Here is a 12,915-nt window from a genome sequence, read left to right on the forward strand (position 1 = left end):
ACGAAAAATAAAAGGAATTTACGAAATGATAGGACTAATTTGTGGAAAAAAGACAACAGTTTCATAAAGAAGCGTATAAAAAGGAAATTGTATACAAATGTATTTCCCACAAAAATGTAGGGTTCTACTGTACTTAACTAAAGGTTAGGAAAACAATTACCAAAAATGGAAATCCAAGAAAATATGAAAGTATCGTTCAATAAATTCCAACAAAAACACCAACCTCTAATCTCCTCAAAGTGTTAAGGCAATTGAAACAATACAACATTTAATTTCAGGCCAGATAAAAAAAGGTTACAAGCTCGCTTTTGTGTAACTAAAAACCCCAAACAAGCAGAGCAACCTCCGGCCACATTGCTCCTAGCACGTGATCCAAGGATACTGCCACTTAGCCACTTGTTTGTGGAATGCCAGGAGAGTGGCCGGACAGGAGAATGGTGTCTGCGGCATCTGAGTAAACATAGCTATCAGTTACAGTAGGGATTCAGTACGGGGACAGTCCCAGTCCCTGGGCTATTTTTTAGGCATAATGGGATGCGTAATTTGTATTACCTTGAGGCCCCATTTGTGCGTGAAAGGACGGTAGACACCCTCTGGGTGGGTTTCGCAAGGCATTTCTAATTATGCAAAACTTAGCAGCTTTGCGATGCGTTAATGGGACACTCGTAAAACCCACACAAAAAGGTTACACGTGCGAGGGTTAAAAGTAGATAAAGGGTTAACATTTTCCCAGTGACTTACAATTTTGCTTTCTCTAATTAACGGCGAGACTTTAAGGCCCTCCATATGCGAGATGGAAGCCATTTGCCCTAATGGCTACCAAATTTGTCATTATGCATATTTAATATTTTATGTTTACCTTTAAAGCCCATCAAATGGTTTGTCTTTGCGACTATTGCTGTGCTTCAAGGAAGGACAAGGACTTCAAGGGCCCTCAAGTGGCAAACGGAACATGTTTGATGAAACACCACATGCTGTTAAGGCTCGAACATGTTTGAGAGACGTGTTAGCTCTGTTATCCGTGACTTTTATTATGGAGTACTTATGGAAAATAGTAAAAAACTACTAAGCTAGAAATGAGAACCCACAGGGTACGATTTTTGTATTGCTTCACGCAAATCCTTATCCTTATTTCCATTTGTTCAGCAGTTCATTGCCCTGTGGCCTGAGGCAAGCCAATCAAATTAATGCCAGCGTCTCAAAAATGGCTCTTCTCATTTGATTAATAACCCTGGAACAATGCCCAGCCGGAGAACCAAAGTCCCAAGCCTCGCCGAGCCGAGGACTTTTCCCAAAAGTGCTCATAATAGTCTTGGTCTTAGGCTTAGTCCCGAGGTGCTTACCAACGAGTTAGGTGGAATGTGAGTGCCGCACTTTAATTAGGGAAACGCAATTAGAAATTCCCATGAATATACCCGGAAAGGGTCGAGTAGAGATTTACGATCAAATCTAACTTTAAATTGTAAATTAAGGTTAGAAAATCTGCCACTAACAAAGAATCTTAAAGGCCAAAGGCAGATGATGAAGATTAAGTTGGGGACAGACGACCTGCTGTCCTGCGGCTGGCTGTTGTTATTCGGCTTGGCTTTTTTTCGAGATAGTTCTCCTGTGGGTTTCATAGGAACACGACACTTTACGTGACTTCCTTAACATAAACAATTTGTTTGTTGGTCATCCCTGAACTTCAGCTCAAATGTGCGATGAGGATGAGTCGTGCGGCATGTCTTTGTTTAGTTTATGTCACAGCGCACAGGACAACAGCTGACTTCCTGTCCGCTAATTCCGTAGACAACTGAACAATGCCGGAGTTCGGCAAAAAACGAATGAGACCGTTGACAGCTGACGGCCCAATGACAGGGCCGTCTGTGCCTTTGCCGCCTTACAAGCTGATAAACTTTGGGCACATGTTTCCCCCACTGGGCACTTGTTACTTGGCTCCGGTCTGGGGTAGGTGGTTGGGTGGCACTCTACCACATAAAACGTTTAAAGCTGAATGTTCGCCGAATGTAGTATTCGAATAAAACGAAGAATTAATACTCCGACTACTTGCTTGAAGTTCTTTGTGCCACTTCCGGGCTGGGAAGCTTCCGCATTAAGATAACATAACAACGAGCCGGGCTAGAGACCGCTAGTATCTTACAAGTAGTACAGGTTCCACTTAACATCTCCTTTCTGGCTGCCATTGCCAGCCAGCACACAGGGCGAAACGACAATTGCAGATCCTTCTGCTCATAAATGTAGCCACGTTAGAAGGACTCTCGTTCTGCCCTGGCCTGGCCGGGCCTGGCCTGCAGCCATCGTTGTATTTGCCACTAGAACTAACGTCATAGTCAAAGTGCCTGAACCTTGAACCAGTCGCACAATAAAAGTAAATGTCCCAAGGAGCCACAAGGGATAAAAACCAAGCCCAACAACAACGAAAACATACATTGGTTGGCCGAAATTTGTAACACACTTTCAGAACTGGAATTTCTTACGATTTCATACACTTTGCGAGACTTCAGACAGAAATCCTTAAAACGTGGAACCTCCTCTCCACAGATACTAGAAGAAGGATTTGCCTTAATTGAGTCTTTTGTTAATTCTATTAAGTTCTCTACGTTGCACAGAGTCTAGAGTCTAGGCATAATCGCAATACCCTCTGAAAGTGTATAATAAAAGCGTGGCAAAACAATGTCCTGGCTGGTCGAGAGCAATTGTTTAACTGTGAGACATGCCGCAGCTTGTGTGCTCATAAGAAAAGCATAAACATTTTTATGACTTTTGCCCTTTTTCTGGGGCATGCATGTCCTGCACCGTTGGAATGGGGGAGCCAAAGAGCAGGGATCCATCCAACCATATTAGAGGGCTCTCGAATTGTTCCAAATTAGATGTGCTTAAAAAACGAGTGGCCTAATGGAAATCATTAAATGAGCTTTTTATTCCACAACTAGATTATTTATTTCAGCAGGGGCGACCTATTTTACACTTGAAAATGCCGCTGGCCAGCAGTCCAACAAGTGGGTACAATGTTAAGAAATGTTTACCTTTTCATGGGAAATTTTAAACGGCCCCCAGCAATTGACTTTTATTTCAAGGAACTGAAGGGGGCTGTAAGGAACGAAAGTGCTCAGCAAATATTTGACGTAATTCGTGAAAAATAAATTAGGGCACCTTAAAGTCATTCACATATTTATAATAACCATTTAATAGAGTTGTAGCGAGGCAAATCTTTTATTCCGAATGTCTACGTGCCTTTTTTCGTTACCAATTTCTGTTGCCCTTTTCGTGGCCATTTTCTTGGCGGGTAATAAATCATATTTTTTGCCATTTTCGATTTGTCTTCATATACAAATATCAAACAAAAGTTTCCTTTATGAAAGTGAAAAAGAAAAAAATGTATCTATTGGGAGTGACGGGAAGAAAATTATGAATGTTACGCGAAAATAGTAACCCAAATAAAACATTTTTTATCTGTGGATCAATTTGGATAAGCAAATGTAGGGCGAGAGTAAATTAGAGTCTCTATGAAAGGATGTATTTTACTTAACAAAGAAAATACCCAGATATGCTGGGATACCAGTACAAGACCAATTAACGTATCCATCAATTCAGTTATCATCAAGTCAGGTGGGACCCTGTATGCAATTTGATGATGGACTCGCTAAGCCGCTTGAAACTGTTTTCACACCCCAAGCTGCCGCGGCGATGGCTACCTGCATTTAGGACAATGACAACGGATCCGGGCAGCCAACTGGATGATGAATGTGTAACGTTGGCAACTGACTGAGCCCCGGATCCCTGGGCCCTTGAGTGATGAATAATCTGTGCAAATGCACGCCCGAGGGCCAATTATCATACGCACTGGAGCAGCATGTACATCTGCGAGTACATCATGTATGCGTATGATTTATAATCTTCATATTACCAGGCGCTGTTTGTTCAATATTCAGCCATCTGAGAAACTAGCACAGTCGAATTGTGTCGGGGATGTTTAAAGTTTAAAGACCATCAGAATGAAGTCGAGAGTGCAGACTTAAAATGCAGGCAACGCGAGTAGAGTCGGGCACATCTCATGGCCGCCAACCACTCAAAGTTGCAAGCCGCGTGCCACGGAGCTCCAGAGCAGAGAGCAAAACCGAAAAAAGTGAGCAAAAAGCGTGGCTCATAAAGACAAATTGCATAAAGGATAAGGGCAGCGAAGGAACAAACTGCTGCAAAGGATGCCTGTCTCCCGATACGAGTATGATTGGCACTACATACATATATGTACCTCTCTCTCTCTCTCTCTCTGTGTCTGTGGCTGTCTCTCTCAGTGCCTCTATGTCTGTGTCTGTGTATGCCAACTGATTTTCCCAGGGCAAAAAGGCAAAAACGCTGAAAACGTAAAACCAACGAGCGCCAAGATTTAGCGGTACTGGAATTCTGGGCTCTGGCTTCTGGGGTGTCGGGATCCTCGGTAAGCCCAGGCCTCTGCTCTGTTGCGGCTGCTGTTGCTGTTGCCATCAATTTTGGTATCCGCAGCGTAATTGACATTTGATTAACGCATAGCTCAGCTTTGCAGAGAGACAAAAGCGCAAAGGGCAACGTTAATCACATCAGCAATTGAGACTGGGATAAATTGAAACCCAAACCGAACATGAAATCTTTTTCTGTATGCTGACCACACTAACGTGTCCCACGTACCATACAGAGGGCTTTACTTACAGAGAGCCCTGGTAGGTCCCTGGCCAAGTCAAAATGTTAATGACTTTAATGGCCCTGCGGCATAATTATATAAAGCCCACAAAATTTCATTTTAATGGGCGTAAATGTTTTTTTAATTGCATCAACATGGGATATTTGATGGCATTACATTCAATATAAATTTGCATTGAAAATAATGACATGTATTTAGCGGACAGTTGCTTTGTTGGAAAAATGTTAAAATATATGTTTATACAAGCCCGCTAAAATGGTGGCCAGACTTCGTTCTCTTCAAGCAGCACATCAAAAGTGTTTCTTTAAAGCACCTTCAAGTTTTCCCATTTAAAACTATATTCCACCTCAGTTCCCCACATTGCACCTGGACAGACATTGCACTCTTTTTGGGATTTCATGCGCCTCAATTTAAGAATGCAAATATTTGTTTCGTAACTCTTGTTTTTTGCGTTGCCATATTTTTGCATATGGCAACCTTTTCACTTGAACTGTGTTGTTCTTGCGGCAAAACATGACCGAAAAAAGGGCAACAAAAAATGTGTAACTATTATTTATAGTTCAACAGAATGTCTGAGGGTGTAGGAACGCGTTTTTTTCACTGTTGCTTATCTGCTGGTCGTCGGTTGTGGTTGCAATAACAAACAACAACGCCAGGAAGCGCCAGTGGGTCGCTCGGCCGTTCAGCCAAAAAATGAGAGCAATTTTTCAAAAGCGGAAACGTTTGTTTACTCTGTCTCGACCAGAAGCAGAGCCGGAAGAGCCAACGCCAACGCCAAACCCATCCGTGGACATTGCATTTGCAGGAATTGTCTGTCCGTGTTGGCGAAAGTGTCTTTGGGTCCTATCCCATTCTATCCCTAGCTTCCTATCTCTGAAACAGTCTTTAGGTCCTGCTTTTGTGTCTCTGTATCTGCTACGATGCCAAAAATCAATGTGGTTTTTCCCAAACTGCGGTAACATGCCTTCTCCTCTGTGTTTTCTCGTCCATTGCATTAAAGGTCGATTTTTAATTAAAACTTGCAATTAGTAAATGGAGTTTTTTTTCTCTTGTGCCATCTGACAAAAAGTTTTGATATATGGTGTTGTGTGGCTTCGGTGTTATAAATCACAAAAAAACATTCAAAAGTTCTCTAGGGATTGTTTGGACGAGTCTCCCAATTCGTGGATGACCAGAGCTCTGAGTAAATAAATAGCTAATTAATATTTATAAACTTTAATCCACAAATTAATAAACCACTTCTATTATAAACAGTTCAAGTGTAAATAATGGCTCATCATAATTAAATTTTAACTTTTACATTTTAATTAAATTTAGTTGATTGAATAATTTTATAAATCCACGATTTTATTATGTTTTCATTTCGTTCATTTACGAGGAACAAAAGACAGAGTGGACTTATTTTTGTAGCTTCAATAGAAAAAATTTTTGCTCATGCTAAATCAAACATTGTATATATAATTTCACCACAAAAGCAAAGAATAAATGTATATGGGACAATGTCCATATGTTGCATGTAAAATATAGCCAAAATATTGGAAAATCGCGCTCTGCAAATAAACTTCGTCCCTCTGCGTCTGCTGAAGGTTTTTATATTTTTTTGAAATATTCAGTCGTTTCTAGTTTCATAACAAAATAGTAAAAATCGATAAGCCTAAAACAATCGAGTTATATTATTTAAAAGCCGAACAGTAGTACTAGAGTTCTTTAAATTATTATGTTATTTTGTGTGCTTTTATAAAATATATAAAATTCTACTGAAAGACTTGCGAATTATTTAAAAGATGGTTTAAAAAAGGAACATAATAATTAAGCGCAAGTATTAGATTTGAATCAAACTCGTTAAAATATTTATTCATATATTCACTCTGAAATATTTCTGGCTTTAATTAGTCATGTGGGCCACACATGAGCAGTTAATTAGAATAAAGCAATTTATCACATCCACTAAGAGGTTTTCATTTTACTTTGCTAAAGTGCTCATTGACTATCCATCTGTGTTTAATTTGGTGAAAATAATGGAATGATTTGCTTTGCAGGAGGCGTTAGCCCTCTATTTGGTTTGTAATCAATAGTTAATTATTCGTGTAGCTATGATGTATAAATTTAATTAGTTAAACGTTTTGATAGAGCACTCTTAACTGGATTATGATATCCAGTTTAAGTTCGATTATTAATTCAATAAATGTTCACATTTTTGTATTGGCATAGTTACATATTTGCTACATTATTTTTCCAGCACAGCAGAATAAATACGGTACTTGGCATTCTGCATAATAAACAATTGACAGCAAATATGTATTGATTTTCTATACGAAAAATATTTGTGAAATTAAAATGTAAATACAATTGGACACAGAAGTATTTATATCCTTATAGGTTGAATATCTAAGAAAAAAAAGTGTAAAAAGGAACACAACGAAGACAATGTAAAGCTAACTGCATGTCAAATATCCATCCATCCATATATAGCCGTATGCCACTTGCAACTTCAACTGTGCGACGTGCACAAAAGGAAGCAAACAAGTGGAATGGCAAAACAAAGCAAATAAGAAGTAAAAGCCAAAATAGATTTCTGTCTGATTGCAGCAGACAGACAGATTGATTGCTCATATTTGTTGCGATTCAACAGAACATTTTGTTTAGCTTAACTTCAGAGAAGAGGAAAAGCAGATAATTACTGCACGGAAGAACACGGGACATTTGAGGGGTTCTTCAAATTGATGATGGGTTACAATGCAAACAGAGTCCTCTTAATGAGGCTCAACTAATGACAAGAAGGAAAACTGACTCTCATCTAGGGACTCACACTTTTTGGCCCCACCGTTGATGTATTGCATTGACAGCCCTTTTGGAATTTGAAAGCTTTGCACGTCCACTGTGGGCGCCTTTCCCTGAGACATTCATCTCAATGGATAACCCGAACCCGAACACGAACCCTACCACACAACACTTGATTAACCCACTGAAAATGTGCTTGACTTTCACTTTTTCAGCCAACTGAATGCCGTTAAAGGGTCCCAGTTTCATTTCCCCGTTTCCATTACAGTAAAATACAAAACTTTGTGGCCAGTCACAGTTCGCCTGATTTTAAACTGCCATGGAACCCAAAGAGCTTGCGATCTGCATTGATTACATTTCAAGAAAAAAGTCACAAAGGTTGAGATAATTTCTGTCGATCCGGCACTTGACAGCTGTCGGTTTAGCCGCGGGGTAATCAATTTGTCATAAGAAGCCAGGTCAGTAGTCGTTGACCATTTGGACCGATGAAAACAGTCTCGCATTTGGCGCGTGATATTTCCGCGCTAAGCCAAACCCCGATTTCAATGGCCGTTGTGGCTGAGTGTAAAACTAAAATGTAATTTGTATTTATTTTGGGACCTGGCGGCAGGAGCCTTTTATCCAGGTGTTTGGTCAACACAGACACACACTCACACTCACCTGAGCGATTATCAAAGAAGTTTGAGCTTTTTTTCCAATGCGGTTGCGTCCAACACGAGCTTCAAGATTTCCGGTTATAAATCCGTGCCATGCCTGGAAAATAGAAGGAAAGCTGTTTATATCAGATTACTGATGCACTGGTACGTACTGTGTACGAAATCCGGCCTTGCAGACATCCCGCCAGGTTGCAGGGGCCAAATCAGTGCGTCCCGCGCGGGATATCCAAAAATATTCACATTGATAGCGAAAGAAAAACAATTTTCACACAACTTTTCTGCTTTCTGTTTTCGACTGGAGCTTCCCGCCTAGCAGCTGATCACAGAGACAGGTGATCGCGCAGAGTTGCTTCACTGACAGTGCTGCCGGACAGCCTAAAAATGACCTAAGGTTGCCAGACTGTTGGGGTTCGGTTACCCGAGTAGGAGTTGAGCGCCAACGAAATTTGAAATTTAAAATTTAAATCGAGAAGGAGGAAAAGCTGGTATTCAGGAGGGGCTACAAGCCCCGATCGTCGGTACTCGCTTCAACTGCAGCAATATCGGGACCGAGCCCCTGACTGGCGACAATATCGTGCGCACTCGAGCATCAACGAAGCGAGCCGAGCAGCCGCAACGAGCAGAAGCGGCAGGCAGGAAAGCTCCGACGTTGAAGTCCTCTGCTCGAATTGCTTACAGAGCACTCAGAGCGCAGAAAAGGTGCGGCAGAGAACTACCGTCTGCAAGAAGTATGCCGCAGCGCAAACGTTACCGTGCCGTACCAATAAAATCAACACCTCTTCGACTGCCATAGGTTCGACCACGAGCGACATACACTAGGTGCAGTGTATGCCCACCGAAGAGAAGGCGGTCCAAAAAGACGGAATAGCCGCGACTCACTATATATGTAGGTAAATCTATTTAATACATGTATTTACTAAACATATTTACACCTTTTTCGTTTTTTAGTTAATAAACCAGTGTCAAGTATTCTGTGTGTTTTACGACATTCTAGTACACTTCGGATTTGTGATGGGTATACACATAGACTATTTTTGATCCCCTATCCACTATGTGGGAGGGATCGGGACCATTTCCCTAAGCTCTATCTCGATCTTATTGCCCGTCTGTTCAAACAATAGCTGTTCATCGGAAAAATTACGCTGCACTTCTTCCAGTAAGTTCGCCAAGTATCTTTATCTACCGAATCCCGTTTCTGAGCTCTCCCCAACAGTCACAGCATCCGAGATGGACAGCGTTCGAGACCGAGATGGTAGCTTCTTCCGACCAATCACTTGAACTGAAAGATTTCGAAATTTATTGTTTTCATAGCCCAACAATGAGTCCAGAACGTGCTGCTTTGTGAGACTATTCAGCGTTTGTAATTGCTCTTCCTTGCGATTAAAGAAGTACTCAGTAGCTACGATCTCACTCCAATTCCGCATTACTTCTTTTCCCGGCCACTGACCAGCGTTTCGCGCAAATCATTTAACTCTCACTGAGCCGCGCTAAGCCACACGTCCTCTTCGACTGCCATAGTTACATAGTAGCAAGGTCTAAGGTCAGCACCGAAAGTACAAACAACAGACGCACAGTGTGTCAACACAATCAGCATAATAACCTAGAGTACATATGGCCGTGACCTCCAAGGGCTACAATAAAAGTGGATTAAATGTAAATATGTGTGAGATTGCCTCTGCCGTGGCAGATTCTGAAGCCCTATCGACATGTCCTCAGGAGGGACTCAAACTCGAATTGATCCCTGTGCCATTGGTCTTGTCACCAGGTCCTGTCCCTCCCATATCCCTTTGGATAAGGCCAATCAATGCCTAATGACTTTGGTTACATGCCGAGTTAAGCAGGACAAATGACAACCAGCAATCTCTGGTTAAAAGTTGATCCACTCTCGACGTCCTGGAATGGCTTAAGCTTAGGACCAACACCCTTCAGTGTTGCCAGCAAATTAAATGGACTAAATTAAATTATTTTAAGCCTAATTTTGACATGGGATACAAAAGCTTAAGTATGCGTGAGCAGATAAAGGATTCAGTAATAACTTGGGTATTACTTGGTTCAGGCAATCATTTGGTGGTAAGCCAGAAGGAGCTTCCTTTTCAATGATTAGATTTTCGTGGTTATCTGCAACTGCCACCGCCTGAAAGGTGAATTGGCCCTAATTTTATTAGCACGCCTTTTTTTATTCGGCTGTCAGCCTTTTGGGCCATCAAAGAAATGAACAGCCAACACACAAAGGACATGTCAGAGGCAAACTAAACAAAAATCGAAAGGAGACGGAATGCTCTGGGGCATTGACTGTGGAAAAAGAAGAAAGTCGAGTCTAGACAATAAAACGCTTTTTATGACTCTTTCAAATGCTTTGCTCGAAGACATTAAAAAGTCTTCAAGTTGGTAAAAAAAAGTTTGGCCCTTTTTGGTTGGTATTCCCGTTCCTTGGAGAGGAAAGTCGTCAGCTTTTGACTTGAACTCGTCATAAAAAATGATAATTATGGAATTGGACTTTGGTCGTGACTCAGACACTTGTCCATAATCCGTCGAGTGCAGAGAACTTGTTGGAAATTCCGATGCTTAAAGCCAGTGTAGCCACTCAATTTCTCACACCAGGAAATACACACAGTCCAAGGAGCTCCGCATCGCTGAGAGTTTGGTTTTCCCATCATCCTCATTATTGTCGCCATTCTGTGGCCATCTTCGGTCCTCTGGCACTCTGACAGCCACCGGAAATATCAGGAAAACTTTTGCCGCTTCCTACTTATTCATATATATGTATATAAATTTTAATAATGTACAAAGGCCTGACTCTGTCTGAACCCTCGTTCTTGAGGCGCGAAATGCATGTCAAAGCTGCCACAGGAGGAGTTTGCCATCGGGCCCCAGTCGAAACTTGAGTGTTTCCCCCACACAGCCGCAGGAGAAAGCACTCAATTCAAGTTTTGAGAGTTGAGTAAAAAATTGCCCTGTCTCGTTGAAATTAAATTTTTATTTCTCCCTAATTGTTTCTGTCGAAGAAGTTTTTGGCCTCTGCGCCTTTGGTATAAAGCGTTTCACTGGGCGCTAAATTTGATTCAAATTTAGCGCCATTTTGTGGTAGTCCGAAATGAAAACCGCAAAATATAAATTATTCACAAGTATAATGGGATTCTTTCTAGCAGAAAACAGGTAAATTATTATCTATTAAATAAGAATCGATTTTATGATTGCCTCTACATAAAAAAAACTACATTTTGTGTAGCAATCCTCGTTATTTAAAAACTAACTTAACTTTTACTTTTTTTATAAAAGAAAAATAAACGAAACTCTCATTATTTTTTTTTGTTTAAGCGCCTTCTTATATAAAAGCTCCTTATAAAACTTATTCCTTTCAGCTCACGATAAAAAGGGAATAAGCTTTTAGAACATATCAGAATAGTTTTCTTTTTAGAGCAAAGGATACCTTTAAAAAAATTCCTATAGTCTAAGGACTCCAATCCACAAATGGCAATTGTCTTGCCATTTCATTTATCTTTGCGATTCCTGACTCTAGAACTTTTCTTTATTTTTTGGGATTTTATTTGTTGTGTCCGATTTAAATACATTTTGTGTATACTACAAAATAAAATGTTAAGAAACCTAAAGTGGCGTCGTACCTCAATCTTGATTATAAATGAAATAAATTTAAGGAAAATACAACAATTTGAATGTAATTGTAACAGACGACCAAATAAACATTACCATAGCTAAGCAAATTTTTAAATCTGACAACGAACTTTGGCATGCAATTGTGTAAATTGTCCCTGCACTTTTTTTCGACCTCAGCAAATGTATGCAAAAGTAATTTGCAAGACAATTCTTTCAAGGAGCACACAAACTGTCAGAGAAACTTTCAACTTCTCCAAGAAGCACTTGTAAAACGGAAATAAATTCAAATAAATTGTACATTAAACTTAAATATATCGTAGAATTGTATGTTTTAATTATACAGAGCAATCGCGACCACAAAATGGTGACATGCGCCCCACATTGAATTACTTGAAGTGTTTAACAAATTGTAGTACTAAATATACCATGAGTGCTGAGGACGACAGTTAGGACAATAATTAAACTGAAGTAAAATTAGGAGAAAATTGTGGGTCGAAGAAGTGTTAGATACTCTTGCAGATCTTATGCAAGAGTACAAAGAGAACAGCTCCACGCACTAGATTCAACTGTATGTTTCCCTCTGCCCTCCCACTCATCCTTTGGGGCTAGAAATTCAGTTAGACAGTGCAATAGGCTTCAGAGGGGTGTAGGACTGAGAGCGTAAATTTTCGAGACAAACTAAAATGCAATTTTGTGGCCGGCACGAACTGTATTTTGGGCAACCCGATAGCCGCGGCTGTCGACTCCGCTATGCCGTTGATGTTTTTTTATGGGCAGCGCCGTTCATTAGTGGACAACTTGATGGCTGGCTGACAGGAATAACTGCGTGTGTTTTGTCATTTGTAGCCCACGCTCTGACAGCGGCGAAATGTAATTCAATGAAACCAGAAAACTTGCCTGAATCTGGGCTACCATTTTGCGTTTGGTTAAAGGGCGTTCCATTCCGGTCATGATTTCCATTTTCTCAGTATTTAAATTACAAAAGATATCAATATCATTCGTCATTCATTTTTCCCAATTGCAATTTTTGTTTTTTGGTGAAAATGGGAACTAAAACGAGGGGGAACGTTGTGAGTTGCTGCGGACACCGCAACTCTACGGTTATACCCGATACTAAGTCAGTATGGCTCTCCTCCGGCAGACGCCGCTAATATTTAACGACACGACAAAGAGTGCGTGCGAGAG

At 40.7% G+C, this 12,915-nt stretch overlaps 1 long non-coding RNA gene across 1 annotated transcript; it reads left to right on the forward strand.

Moving 5' to 3' along the window:
- The first annotated feature begins 9,131 nt into the window (after positions 1-9,131).
- On the forward strand, positions 9,132-9,531 carry LOC113565551. Its single transcript, XR_003408666.1, has 2 exons — positions 9,132-9,271; positions 9,329-9,531. It is a non-coding gene; the product is annotated as an uncharacterized LOC113565551 (long non-coding RNA).
- Positions 9,532-12,915: the final 3,384 nt, after the last annotated feature.

Source organism: Drosophila persimilis, unplaced genomic scaffold (genome assembly GCF_003286085.1).
Source record: "Drosophila persimilis strain 14011-0111.01,24,50 unplaced genomic scaffold, DperRS2 tig00000124-arrow-pilon, whole genome shotgun sequence".
NCBI classification, from domain to species: domain Eukaryota; kingdom Metazoa; phylum Arthropoda; class Insecta; order Diptera; family Drosophilidae; genus Drosophila; species Drosophila persimilis.